Here is a 14,609-nt window from a genome sequence, read left to right on the forward strand (position 1 = left end):
ACTACGTACCTTCAGTAACAGTAATAAATCACAGCAATAGGACATTCATGTAGTTGTAAACACCATGATAATATATTAAGTATTCCAAAGTATTCAGAATACGTTACTCTCATTGAGTAACGTAACGGAATACGTTACAGAATACATTTTGGAGCATGTATTCAGTATTCTGTAGTGGAATACATTTTAAAAGTAACCTTCCCAACACTGGTGAGTAGCTAATGCTAATGGTAATACTCTTGTTCCTTGCGTTATAGCGACGTGCGGAGTTAATGCTAAGCAGGATGCCATAAACAGCTAGTGCCAATTTAAGGTTTCAAACCATTAGCAGCTAATGCTAATACCATATTTCCTTGCTTTATTTAAAGGTGAGCAGCTAATGCTAAGTAGGCTGCCGTTATTAGCTAATGCTAATTGGATGTGAATAAGCATTATCCACTAATGATAACATTGTTTTCCGTTGCTTTATAACAATGTGAGCAGCTAATGCTAATGTTGTGAAGAGTATATGGATATTTTGCTGCTACTATTTGCTGCTATTTTTATAATCATCATTACCATTCCATTAATAACACTATTGATATTGCATTCAGATGTTCAAACATATTGGTATCATATTAGTCTTTAGTACAGGTCCAGTAAGAACCACTTTAAACTGTTGAGTTGAATCTATAATTCTAAAGGCTTTTGAAGGCATTTATAATCTTAAATGTTTCTGTGCAGACTGCATTGTGACAGGAAGTATACTCTGTGCCAAAATGAGACAGGAAACTGCATGTGTGTAGGGCTTGCTTCTGCAGAAGTGAAACTGAAAGCAGAGTCTGAGTGCAAGTTATTTTGAGCAGGTTATTTTATTATGCATTTATATCTTTGATTAAGCTTTGATTAAGTTTTAAGTAGTTGTATTAGATTGAAACATTTGTTTTATACATTTTACATATAAGTTAAGATCATCACACTCAGGATGGCCTCAGCCTGGTTGCCTAAGTTGAGGTCAAGTAAAGTGCAGAGCGAGGATCACACATGCACAGACATACACACAAACACACATACACCCACATACAGTTAGAGAGGTTCATTTATAGGTGAAAGTTTAATCATGTTTTGCTTGTGGCTGCAAAATTGTGCCTGCATGAGTGACTGTTTGATGAAGAAGCAGGTGCACGATGCGCGAGCTGAGCTGGCTTGCGGGAAACCACCGGGGAGAAGATGGAAGCCAGTGTCCTTTTAATTGTGTCACAAGTTGTCAAATAGAACATTTGTGGTTTTGAGTTGACGTATCATGTATTGTATTGGTGAACGCAAGAGGGGGCGTTATACCCTGATGCATAAAAACTGTGTTCTGAAGTTTTGGAGATGAGATCTGATACTGTCTGGGTACAGGTTACATCTCCACACGCTGTGTGTGTTTCATTAAAATCATTCGTTGACTCCGCCTGACTGGGTCAGTGTGTTATTCCGATCTCCCACATCTCTCTATCCTTAAAATCAACCTTAACAGCAGCTAATGCTAATACCATATTTCCTTGCTTTATTTAAAGGTGAGCAGCTAATGCTAAGTAGGCTGCCGTTATTAGCTAATGCTAATTAGATGTGAATAAGCGTTATCCACTAATGATAACATTGTTTTCCGTTGCTTTATAACAATGTGAGCAGCTAATGCTAATGTTAAAACATTAGCAGCTAATACCACTACAGTTTTCCCTTGCTTTATAACAATTCTTCATCCTGGCGTTGTTCCCGCTGGTGCATGGTCCGCTCTTTGGCAAAGGTTTCTCCATTTAGTTCTGTCCAAGGCGTCCTCAGGTGATGCGTTGATGGTCTTAATGTCCTCCTTAATTTTGTCCATTCACCATTTCTTCGGTCTGCCTCGAGGCCAGCATCCTTCTGGGTCGATCATCATAGCTGTTTTTGCTACAGAGTTCTCATTGCTTCGAATCACGTGTCCATACCAGCTCAGGTGGGACTCGAGCATCTTTTCCTTTATTGGGGCTACACCTAGTTGCTTCCGTATGTCTTTGTTCGTAACACAGCCCCGTCTTGTAATTCCCAGGCTCCATCAGAGCATGCACATCTCCATGGTGTTTAGGGCCTGTTCATGTGTTGTCAATGCGGGCCAACATGCGGAGCCATACAGGGCTACTGGGCGGACCACCGTTTTGTAGATTTTTCCCTTGAGTCGATCTGGCATTCTTCTGTCGCAAAGGACACCAGTGACCTGTCACCATTTTAACCAGGCTGCATTTATTCATGCTCAGACATCGGAGGTGATATTTCCATCATAGCTGAAGACTGAGCTCAAGTAGCGGAACTCTTCTGTCTTCTTCAACTCTTCTTTGTCAATTATGATTGTGCCGTCAGTTTGGGGGCCTCATTCCAGGTATTCGGTCCTTTTCGTATTGAGCCGCATACCATATTCATCAAGCCGAGTCTTCCAGAGTTGAGTCATCATTTGGGTCTGTTAGGATTCAGAGATTCTTTGATTGCTGCCATGTAACCTGCCTTATGATAAATGCCTTAATAACATGTTTTACAGTATTATTTTATCAGTAATATTTCTTACAGGGTTCATGTTGCATTGAATATGTTTGTCATCACATTCATTCTATTCACAGGTTGAGTTCATTTTATACACATTGCATATCTGTGCTGATTTGGAGTTGATGTTCCATCCAAGAGGGTTTTAAGCTTCACTGGTGAGAGTGTCCAGGTGATACATGTTGAGGGAAGATGAGAACATAGCAGGTTAATTGCATGCATGCTTACAATACACATAAATCTAGCAACAGGCCTGAGCGAAGGCCCAAGTGTCTTCTGCTTCTTTCTGAGACCTGCTGCAAATTAGTTTACTTAGTGATTGATGACGAGGGTCAATTATTAGCCCTTAGAGACCCTGAAGCTTGAAGTTTATTACCTTAAAAGGCAAGTGTTATAGAAAAGAGAAGTTATATGTCTGTTTATAGTTATTAGAGATGTACAAGATGTACCCTTGTCTGTAAACAATGACTGTACACAATGTATTTTTGACCTGTGTTGTTGTACGTGGAGGCGTGATCCTCACTGCTATAAAACCCGCATCCATTGTATTTTTGTCAGAAGAAGCCATATGCTGATGTTTCTTCTCGGGTGTTAATAAACTCATCGTTTGATTGCACTTGTCTGGTGCCTCCGTCGTTTGTTGTTCTGGTCTCCAATTGATTGATCTCGCTTCATTTTGGTGGAGAATGCGGGCAAGATAGATCGGAAGATAGGAAGATCAGTGAGAAGAATTACAGGTGTTGGTTGTCGACGGAGGTTGAGGCCAGATCAGGTGATTGGACGACAGACGTCGCGGTAATTCTTTGACCACTGCCGGCGCATAAAAACAAAAGGTAAGCACACGCCTCTTCAACTGAAATTGTGCAATATTGGATTATAATTCTAAAATAGGTGGTCAAGGAGTTACCTGTTGATCTCTGTTTTGAGTTTTGTTTGAAATGAAAATCTTTGTTTGGAACGAAAGTGAAACTTTGAAGTAATGTTGCATTTGAGGTCGGCTCGGAAAAAGCAGTACTGAGCTAAAAGTAACTCGAGATGTTGTTTTAAGGAAATAGAGAGAAGAGAGACTGATTAAGGAATAAAGAGATTATAAGTGTCTAAAAGTCACGGAATTTAAGAATTCCCTCCCTAGGAAAGACGTTTCCTAGGTGGTCTTGAAGACCGACTTGGGGAAAGCCCCACTGAGAGTTGTGGCCTCAGGAATAGTTTTTTAGATGATCAGAGGATCATTTTGAGAGACACTTAATTGTGAGAAAAAGAGTAAATACCGGACGCAAGGGTCCGAGGAGTTGATATATAATCTAAGAGAAACTCAGGCCAGCCGTGAGCTTGAGGTTTTGCAGCAAACCGAGCCGAGCAGTAAAAGTGAAACTAAGGTCTATTGTGTTGAAGTAATTCTGAGAATAAATACTGTGAGTTATGAGAGACGATTAAAAGCATTACCTGTGCATTTGTGGACCCGCCGTGGTCAGTGAAAATTTGTGGACCCGCCGTGGCCCGTGAAAAGCTGAGTTTTTGTTGATGTTCCTGGAGAATGTGCGGACCTGTTGGCGTCTGAAAGATGAGCGGCAGTGTGCATATCCGGGTCGAACTGAACTGAGGCTTTGATGTAGGAAACTGTCTGAAAATGATTTAAGATCAGCCGGCTGCAGGCTGGGTGTGTGAGAGGCTTCGAAGTCTCTTTTTCTTTTCTTTCTAGTGAAAGTGCGCAGTTAAAATTTGGGTGCGGCTACTTCTCCTTTTAGGTTCAAAGTAACAAGCACGTTGATTAAACGGGGGTAGCAATTTCAGTGTTATGTTTGGAAAAAGGTATGTTCATCTCGGGATCTTGCTAAATTGAATATTCACGTACAGGGGGTTCTATTTATATGAAATGCATATGTCGTGCTGAAACGCTAGAGACCTATTATAGTTTTACAGTGACTGCAGAAATAAGACAGTCAGAACTAGAACTATATAGCTTTTTGTTTCGTAGTTTTCTCATATTTAGGGTCTTGGAAATATACAGTGAGAGGCTGCACGGAGATCCCGTTAAGGCTGCGCGCGCATTTTCTGACTTCTGTGACTGTGCATTCAGGGGGTTTGAAATAGAGTGGACCGGATAACCGGATGCGTAGTTTTAATACACGGGTTATTTCAACACGTTCTCACTCCCAACTCGTCAAATGTGTGACACATGGTCAGGCTCCCTCTGCTTCACTTATCGACGCGCAGGGTACCCCCCTCGCGTCGAGAATTGACGTGCAGGGTCCTCCTATTGAATACTATAGAGCTCCCTAAACGTTGTTTATTGACGACAAGAGATTGCCGCGGAAGAGCCTGTTGTCCGTATATTTATACATTTCCGAAATCACATTGTAGTGACGTGTACTGAACACAATATATTATATAATGTAAACAACTACCTGAGAAACATCAGATACAGCAGATAAATTAATTATAGGCCATTACTTTTGTATCGTTTATTGTATTTATGGAGGGAGAGGTGTATGCTGGGTAATGGCACAGCTAGCGACCGGGTGACTTTATTCACGCGCTTCGGATGTTCAGTCCATCAGGCGTTATTAGCAGAAATCAGTCCCATAGATATGGGCCATCATGGGCCATCTCCACCTGCTAGTGTGAGATTATTCTGTTATCATATGTTACCTTATATCTGTAATCAAAGTAGTTGAATTATGATATTGCTGTAGATCATATTATACCCCTTAATATAGAGTGTGTGATCAGTATGTAGTTTTAGTTTGTATTATACTTCTGACTTAAAAGAGTGTGAAAATCATTAGATCTATTTGATTGACCTGTATTATTCGACACTGTTGAATGTGTTACACTGTTTCTTGACATTTCATACTGCTGAATCATGAAGAGAATGTTGTGTGCAGGAGACCTTGTGTCGATAATAGAAGAGAAAAGACCACATTCCATACCCCCACCTTTACGGAGAGCAGAAAAACAAGGAGCCGAGGTCATAACTTAGGCGCCGTAAGAGAGAAAGAATGTGAATGTTTAGGCTTTTTATGACTAGGTGGGGGCCACTAGAGGCTATAAAAGGCTGAGTAACCCGTCACCATTTTGAGACTTGCTGTGACCCTCTGCAGGCAGGTCTCCCCATCATGATGGTTCTTATGCTCTTAAGTGTTGAATTATATGGAAATAAAATATTGTTGATTGAGCATTTATACACCGAGTATTGTCCTTCCTTCAGCCCAAAGATTAAAAGAACTGGGAGATTTTAACACTAGATTGTTCAGAAGGTTGTTATCATCCATCCAGATGGAGGATGTAAGGAGTTTTCCTGTAATGCAACTCAGATTGGAATAAGTGACACTCAGACAGGTTTTACAAATTAACGTGCACGGGAGAGAACCGGACAGGCGCCGTTCCTTCGCTTGACCTCAGTTGCTCTCGTCCGCTCTCCCGTAACACTGCTCTTTTATTGTGGTTACATGAATATGCATAGGTTCATTAACATATGACGTATACCTTGTGTGTGTGTGTGTGTGTGTGTGTGTGTGGGGTCGAGATATGACCCCGTGAAGACTCCCCAAAGCTGGTGCCAGGAGTCTAGCGGTCCATCTAAACAAAAGGCTCTTAGGCTAAAACAGATACAGAGTAGGTGTCCTCCTATACCATAAATCAGTAAGAGAAGGTACAACCTCTCTCATGCTCCCAGGATGTGTGTGTGAAAGTCAGAGAGCTCTGGAATGCACACAAAGCTTGCACAACGTAACTTCTCTAGTAAAAAAGAGCAAACACATCTAGAAAACCTTAAACAAAATGTACTTCTAAACATAAACATAATAAAATCTTTCAACAGAGGATCACTAACTGGTGCGTGGGAAGACTCCAGAATCCACTCTGGCTGGAATCCGGTGGATACAGCAGTGTTACAGGTAAGACCATTTAACCGGATGGCATTTATAGAATGACTATTAAAAGTCAGCGAGTGTCAATAATGTTAATGTGGTTATGTTAGTAATACACCGAGTGCTAATATAACAGCTTTAAGATGCATTTGTAGATATTATTACGTGTTTTACCGTCTTTATGGTGCTAGCTTAAAGTTACGGTGTAAACGTTAGCTTATATTTAGTAAAGCTGTTACTGTTTAAACGATGTTGGGACAGAAATATTAGCTTCTGTCATGACTGATGAAGTTACTAGTTAATAAAGTTTCCAGTAAAGTGATTAATCGCAGCCACAGATTAACAGTAAATATCTCGATTAGCTTCAATGCATCTGTAATAAATATGTGCACGTTTCAGTGCTTCGTTTAAACTGTATGATACTTATACTGACCCAGGGTCAGTGTAAAATACAATCCTAGCTGTGTGAACAAAGCCTGGCTCCTTTAATCCTGCAGGACAAACCTCAGGATGAAGGTTATTATTACTCTTTCCTGCTGGCACACCTGTCACACCTGAGAGTCAGCTAGAAACTTACAGTGACGTGGACATCATGCAAAGACTGCCAGACTCTGTAATACTGTAAATGATCAGTGACTCAGGTTAACACTAAACTTTAAGCAGTACCTCTGTGTCCCTGTGTGTGCTGAACATCTAGAATCAGATTGAGTCAGGCTGCATCAGCTGAATGTGTTATATGTAAATATCAGTATTTTTTAATTCAGGTGTGGGGAAAATACGTAAGACTGCAGTGAAGAGATGTACCAGATTAATCCCTGGCCAAAGGTATCGTACTTAAATCAGACTACTGATCCAGCCACATCAGCGTTTTGTGAGGTCTGTTTAAAGTAGACTTAAAATGAACTGCAGGTTCCTGAGAGGTGGACTGTGAGCACAGAAACACATGTTCATACATACAGCTGCAGCAAGCTTACATTAATTTTAAATAGATTTGTTACTCTGATGTCTGTCTCTCTGTTAGTCCTCTGACAGACTGGTGACCTGTCCAGGTGTGCTCTACCTATGACTACTGGGACAGGCTCTAATAGAATATTTCTATTATTCTCATTTAAGGTATTTAAGTGCTTATGCATATGCTTAGTTGTGACACTGTTATAGACTGATCAGTGAAAGTTTCTAAAACTAGATGAACTTACTTCAGCATCAGCAGTTTGAGAAAACAACTCCCTTTACAGGTGCTGATAAGGCCAAGGGCACAAAACAGCATACCATTGATCCGTTAGGTTTCATAGCGAGACGCGTGAAGTGTGGTATGATCAGTTTGTAACTTCCTCCCTCTTCCCTGGAATGCATAAAGGAGTAGGAGCACCACTTCTGTGGCAGAGCTGACATGACTGTGAACTGTGATGTTTGATGTGTGTTGGCTCTCCTGCGCGCAGTAATAAATAGCTTGATCACAGCTTTTTCTGTGTTGCAGACTTTATTTACAAAATTCCACAACACCCCCCCACCCTCCCACCGTGAACCTGAATTGAATATTCAGAAGAAAATGAATGGATAGACTGACATTTGTTTAAATACTTCTAGAAATCTGAGCTGTTGGTGTGGTAATAATATTAGAGCTGGCAATCTTTCCTACTGAATCTCTACTATGAGTCATGTTACCTGAGATTAATTCTATGTTTACCTGTCAGCCTGGACAAATGTGCTGTGTGAAGGATGTAAATCAAATCGCATCTTAACTGCTTACATTTAAGGAGCCTGGTCATATTTAATTGTAATATGAACCAATGATTTTCTGATTGCTGATTCTAAGAGAGTCTTTGTGGAAATCCTGTTTGACTTTTTGTCATTTTAATTCTCTTTTCCATTTTCCAGAACAGTTCTCCACAGTCACTGTCTACATGGGTCAGTGGGACCAAGCAGCACTCTGCTAATGTGTGGACTCTGACCAGCAACATCCAGCAAGACCCAGGCAGCGTTTTCTATCTCCCAGCTGGAGTTTTTTGTTTGTGACGGGAGAGTCAGATTTTTGTTGAGGCTGGAGGAACAGCCTCACACTTGCAGAGGTAAGTCAGTTTGCAGAGATCCCTCCCACCCTGGCTTTTATGTGCTAGATTTCTTATCTGAAACAGTAATATTTCACTGACTGCTGCTTATACCACAGGTTAATACACTCTACTGATCCCTGATGGGAGAATCATCACCTCTGCCAACAAAGAAGCCTGGTGGATGTTTGTTTGCAGTCTGATGATGGGACATCATGCTCTGCATCTTCAAAGTTTGTCTCTTGATTATTATTCATACACAGTAATGTGAAGTATGCTCATATCTAGTATAACTGGACCAACCTGGTGCTCTTCATTTATGGAGGCTGTTGAGTCTGAATGTTGGATGTTGTGTATCTCGTGTTCTCTGGGCTTTGTTGTCCTCAGTCTGTTTGCAGGATCAGAAAACAAAACCAGGAGACCTGTAAATGTTTCTTCTCCAATTGGATGATGATAAGACTGTGACACGGGATGCCACCTTTAGTCTTGTGATGGAGCAAAGCTCAGGAAGAAGTGTGATTAAATGGTACCCACATGTGTGCTGCTGAGAAGGATGTACAGGGGCACCTGCAGCCAAATCCAAGCCTCCTCAGGTTAGTTGTAGTTGCAGAATGCTATAGGACTGAGACAGCTGAGGCATCAAATGTTTGATTAAATGGATGAAAAAGAGAAGTTTCTTCCCTGTAATTATCACTTTTTAAAATCTTTAGCAACTTCAGGTCTGTCAGTGTGCTGAGGTCACAGAAACAAGAAAAGCAGCTTCAGACTTCAGAGTGTTGTTTACAGTTTTCTGTCATCATGATCTCCCCTGAAGTTTATCACTATTACCCAAGCATTAAGTCCACAATACTGTAATGATGATTCTGACTTTGGTCACGGTTGCATAATATTTTAATAATATACAATTATTTTTTGTAATTCATATTTTTTATGTTAATCAAAATTTTACTTTGTGAAATTTGTATTTGAGAATGCAGAATGTGACAATATATTTTGGTTCAATATTTAATTCATTCAGATGCAATTGTTAAATGAAAAAAAAAAATATTCTAATTTAGCAAACTAATTTATCAAAAATATATATACATATATCTGTATTAGTTTTAATACATTAATTTGACAGCTGTACTAAAAATACAATTTTGTATTCATACAGAATCAGTTTGGTATCATTGTTTGTCTGATTGCTGAAACTAAGAGCTACTTTGATCTATTTAGATCTAAAGTATCCAAAGTTGAGCTCTAATGTTTCTTCACCCTTGTGTGTGTGATATGTGATTTCCTACATGCTGACAGAGCAGAGCAACAGTTTGTGCTCACAGATGGTGACGGTGTGGAGAGACGGTGGTGTTTCCTCAGAAGAACCAGCAGAGTCACCAAGGGCACGAGTCCATCTCACCACCTTGACTTGCTGACTGATGCACTGCACAGAGGAAATGAACTAACCGAGGTTTGTCCAGTGCAGTGTTATGAAATGTATATTTGTTTTATGCTTACAGATTTGTTTTTCTTGACAGAGGCTCTGCAGAGGTTAGACTAAGCAGAGAAAATATGTGCTTTACATTTTACTGTGATTTACTGGGATATTTGTTGCCTGATGTTCAGCAGGAATGGAGAAATGGAATCAAAGGGAGATGTTTTTGATGTTTTTGTAATGTTGTGAGTAAATCTTCGGTATTATTTATTTGCTTGGTTATGTTAGGAGTGTTTCTGAGTGAGGGAGAGAGGACTCATCATCCAGGTAAAGTGACGTGGATCAGTGGATACACTTGTCTCCCCTTTAAAGGAGATAGAGAGACGATCCGAGTCATCCTTAAATGTTAGTGCTTTCAAATACACAAACATTTTTAAAGGACAAAAATGAACATCCCACCTTGACTGTAACACAAAATAAATCTTTGCATTTGTGTTTTCAAACTCTCAGATGGGCAGAATATCAGTCTTGGACTGTCTAACCTGCCGGAGCAGCACTGAATGATCAACATGAGCATGTTCCTGCAACATTCAGCATCTGATCTGCCATCTGTGTGCTTCTGCTTTTGGTAAGTAGAGTTACCTAACTACAGTAACTATAAACACATGCCATCCATTTCTAACGGCCTGGTTACTTCCTGTCAGTTATTTTAGAAACCATGTGGTCACCTGACCTAACACTGTTTCTTCTTCTTCCCCTTAATGTTGAAGTGTCAAATGTCAACCAGCTGGAGAGGAAACTACACCAGTGTACTGGGATGTTTCATCAACACGTGCCAGATGCTGTTCCTTCATGGTGACATCACCAGAGACAGCCCCGCCCACCTCAGGACCTCGCCATTGATCATGATGATTATAATGATGACAGCGAGCGGAACTAAGACTGTAAAAATCCACGACCAGAATGTTTAGATGCTTTCTAATTATTCATGAATACTGAGAGCCTCTTTCTGTGTTTTGTCTGTTTTGTTTTGTTTTTTACCTCATTTGTTACTAACAAAGGTCACCAAACTCACACAGTTTACATTCTGTATGTTTCCATCTTTACCAGCCACAGTCTAACAGTCTGCAATTAAGAAAACAAACCTTAGAAATCGTCGTTTTTCTCTTTTGTAATTGATGATAATTCAGTGAATATACTGCGCTGCTTCCTTTTATTGCGTCACACATTGCTTTAAGTTTTTCAGTGTCCAGTTATTTTTTACTGTTGTTTGAATTCTCTGCATGTTTGACCCTGTAGACTGTTTAATGGACTGCTTGTCTTCCTGTTTGTAACCGCTGCCTGTTTTTGACTAAAGATTTGGATTTCTGACTTTAACACAGCCTCTGCGTGTCCTCCCTTTGTGTCCTCTTCCTCTGTGAATGTGTTGCATGTGTCACAGATTCATTTTATTAACAGCTTTCCCACAGTCAGTTGCATCAGCATTCATTCACAGCACATTGCAGAAGGATTCAGATTAATACAGTGATCTTATAGTCAGAATTATCCTGACAGACTGCCACTGTAAATTATCTTTCATCAGGTCAATTTTAAAGTTCAGTATTTCAAAGCAGGAGTTATGAAGAATCATATTGGCATTAGGACTGTAACAATATGTACTAACAAAGTCAAAGTTTTTTAATTATGCTAGAATATTGGAAGACAATCAACTTTTAGTGTTTTCTGCATATGAATTATACTGAAATAGAGATGGTGACCCTAACTGTACAGAAGCACTAAACAACTGACAATCTAACAAACATTACTGGCCTGAGCCGTCATGCACAGTGAGTCTGATCCATTGCTGTGAGAGTCTGACAAGCATGTTTCTGGTCAGTTTGGAAGAAATAATATCACAATGTTGATCTTTTTTAAATATTCCTTCTCTTTTACAACATAAACTGTGATCAAAGCTACTTATGTTCACAGCATGTAATAATAGTGACAGTCCAGGGCATTGTGGTCTGTTGAGCTAGGGTTAGGGTTAGCAATTCAGACATATGTAATCAATCTCTTGCTGGAACAAACACCTAGGAATTCATATTATAATTAGATTTTCATGAAATATTCATATTCAGTATCAGTCATTTTATATTATAACCACGTATCCACCCAGGCTCATGGTGGGGCAGGGCTCTGTCCTGGGATGCTTGAGTGAAAGGTAATGTACACCCTGACCAGGTATCCAGTCTGTCACAGTTGTTTTCAATATTTGGTTCTAAAATATGAGTGAAAACAAAAGTCCAACTAGGATTCTTGCGTATGATGGATGAAGTCTGTCTTTGACTGTATTGTCCAGCTGATCCATCAAACCCCCAGCAGGTGAACCTTATTCATGACATAACACAGTAACAATGTAAAAAATTAAACAGCAACAGTCTAAATGTAAAGTGCATTCTAAACTCCTCTTCAATAAATTATATGGATGTGCAGAGAGTCATTCAGGACTGTAAAACGTGAACTACAGAACCCAGAGTCTTCATCATTAAATCTCTGGTTGCTTCATTTTTCTATCCTAACTCAGATACTTTAAAGGTTTCAGTAAAGTTGCATTCTCATGGTGAGGCAAAGTGCTTTATGTGTGTGTGCGTGTGTGACATGAACGGCTATAAAAGCCCTTTAATTACAGAACAAAACGGGGTTTGAGTTCGAGTTACGGCAGACTGGTGCTACTTCTAAATGGAACGCAGCCTTCCTACGGCAGACAGCTAATAACAGGAATCGGACGCGCGGTCCACCCTAGTCCACAGCAACCACCATAGCAACAGCCTAGCATGTCTTTAAAACACATTCTTTATCCATATCTATCAAAAACGTGAAATGATTTGTAAAGTGTGAAAGTGTTACAGCTGCAGAGAGCTATGGCGGCATCTTTGGAAGCTGTTTACATAGCTAATAATATACGATGTAACCATGGAGACAGTCAGTCACGTGAGCTAGCGGTGCATGTTTACTACAGTGAATAAGGTGATTGTGTGCACAGCGTCCACACGCTGCACAGGGTAAAGACATTACTTCAATATTGTTTTATATTTATATATATTTGTCTTATGTTGACCATCACCTCAGGTTCACCATTACAGTTTCAGCATACAAATGTACACTGTCTAAATATGAACACGTTCAAAAAAATCATGTCTCAGAAATAAGCACAGCTGTTCATGTTTGTCATTATAGTTTTATTTGTAAGAAAATTGTGAACTTCAAATTGTGTATCAAGTCAAAGAACATTTGACAAGTCTGAGTCATTCCTTTGCCCTATGAGAGCTGGAATAAATATATATCCTGACAGTTACAGTTGAAACAGTAGAGACAGGTAGAAATGGGATCGGACTAATCTTTGCTTAGTCAGATACCTCCTGTGTTCAGTCCATCATATTAAAAAACAAACAATAGCACGATCCGTGTGATTTTGCATCCATTTCCAAATCGTAGTCAAGCAGCCCAGTCTCATACATAGGTAACAGAAATGTCTCTAATGTAGACGTGTACAGTGTAGTGTAAGCATTAAAAGACCATAAAGGAAACACTAACATTTATGTGAAACTAATTGTAATAAAAAATGAACAGGTGCTTTACAGATTTATAAGAAAGAATCTGAAAACAACACTTTTTTGGTCTAAGTGGTCAAAGTAGAAAACAGAACTGATGTTCAAGCACAAACTGTAGCAGCACTAATTTTACACATCTCCATTGTTGTGGTGAACAGACATGTTGCTTTTAAAACCACATGCAGTGTGTGACCATGACTGTCCACTGAGACCATGAACGCCACTTCGCTGAAGCATTCTTCTTCTTCTCCTTCTTCTTCTTCTTGCCATCAGAATGTCAGCAGACAGCGCACGAGCTGCTTTGATCTACTGAAAGGAAAAAGCAGAACATCTGAGCTGAAACCATTAAGATAGAAACAATCGTTCAATGCAGTCTCTCACGTAGCTTAGCCTGCTGCAACTGTTGATACAAGCTCAGTACAGTTAACACAGTGTCGGGGAACTCCAGTGTGGGAACTAGTGGCTTTAGGTTTGTAGTCATTTAACTTTCATCCATTCATTCATTTAATTCAGGAGGAAGAAATGTCAGGTGGGTGCAGGCTGGTTACATGCATTTGGTCCCATGCTGTCTTTAACTAAATGACTTGGTTCACTTTATGGCTGGGCTGTATGTGGGGTTATATCATGTTATTTGGGCAGGAGTACCTGTCCACTGTTAGACTTAGAAAGTTTCTCCATAAGCAGAGCTTCTAACTGTTATAGCTTTTAGCACATCTGTAGCTGTGCAGGCTGACAGGTTTTTGGTGGCTCTTTTTACCCCACACTGGTTGTGAGTGTGTAAATAACCCCACTAGTTCTTTTGGGTTGCAGTTTACTTGGGAGGAAGGGGGGCGGGGGGGGGGGGGGGGGGGCGTCTGCCAGGACTAGATGAATAAAAATGATCTGGGATACATAAATTTCATAATGCATGCATATATCTCTATAAACCTGGCCTGAGGGCTGCCATTTTTTACATTCAGTTATTTCTCTTAGAAATGTTGGATCTAAATAATGAATGTGTTACAGTTAAACTGACACTGGTCAGTGTATCAATATCAAATACCTGATATCGAGTGTCAAACAATATCAAAGCTGTAAAAGCTGTTTACAGTCAGAATGTATAAAAACTATGATTGTAAATAAATTCAAACAAGTGAGCTTTTCTCTTTGT

At 39.9% G+C, this 14,609-nt stretch overlaps 2 long non-coding RNA genes across 6 annotated transcripts; both read left to right on the plus strand.

The window, feature by feature from the left end:
- The first annotated feature begins 6,357 nt into the window (after window positions 1-6,357).
- Window positions 6,358-8,893, plus strand: LOC109199527 (uncharacterized). Of its 3 annotated transcripts, XR_003217202.1 has the most exons (4): window positions 6,420-6,434; window positions 7,172-7,232; window positions 8,286-8,476; window positions 8,575-8,893. It is a non-coding gene; the product is annotated as an uncharacterized LOC109199527 (long non-coding RNA). The 3 variants fall into 3 exon arrangements; XR_002059888.2 differs by lacking the exon at window positions 7,172-7,232 and having other exon boundaries at window positions 6,358-6,434; window positions 8,575-8,892; XR_002059889.2 differs by lacking the exon at window positions 7,172-7,232 and having other exon boundaries at window positions 6,379-6,434; window positions 8,291-8,476; window positions 8,575-8,892.
- A 56-nt stretch (window positions 8,894-8,949) lies between these two features.
- Window positions 8,950-10,985, plus strand: LOC102082810 (uncharacterized). Of its 3 annotated transcripts, none has more exons than XR_002059892.2 (5): window positions 8,950-9,048; window positions 9,752-9,905; window positions 10,158-10,274; window positions 10,380-10,497; window positions 10,640-10,985. It is a non-coding gene; the product is annotated as an uncharacterized LOC102082810 (long non-coding RNA). The 3 variants fall into 3 exon arrangements; XR_002059891.2 differs by having other exon boundaries at window positions 9,765-9,905; XR_002059890.2 differs by having other exon boundaries at window positions 9,778-9,905.
- The last annotated feature ends 3,624 nt before the right edge of the window (window positions 10,986-14,609 follow it).

This window comes from Oreochromis niloticus, unplaced genomic scaffold, assembly GCF_001858045.2.
Source record: "Oreochromis niloticus isolate F11D_XX unplaced genomic scaffold, O_niloticus_UMD_NMBU tig00000238_pilon, whole genome shotgun sequence".
Classification (NCBI taxonomy): Eukaryota; Metazoa; Chordata; class Actinopteri; order Cichliformes; family Cichlidae; genus Oreochromis; species Oreochromis niloticus.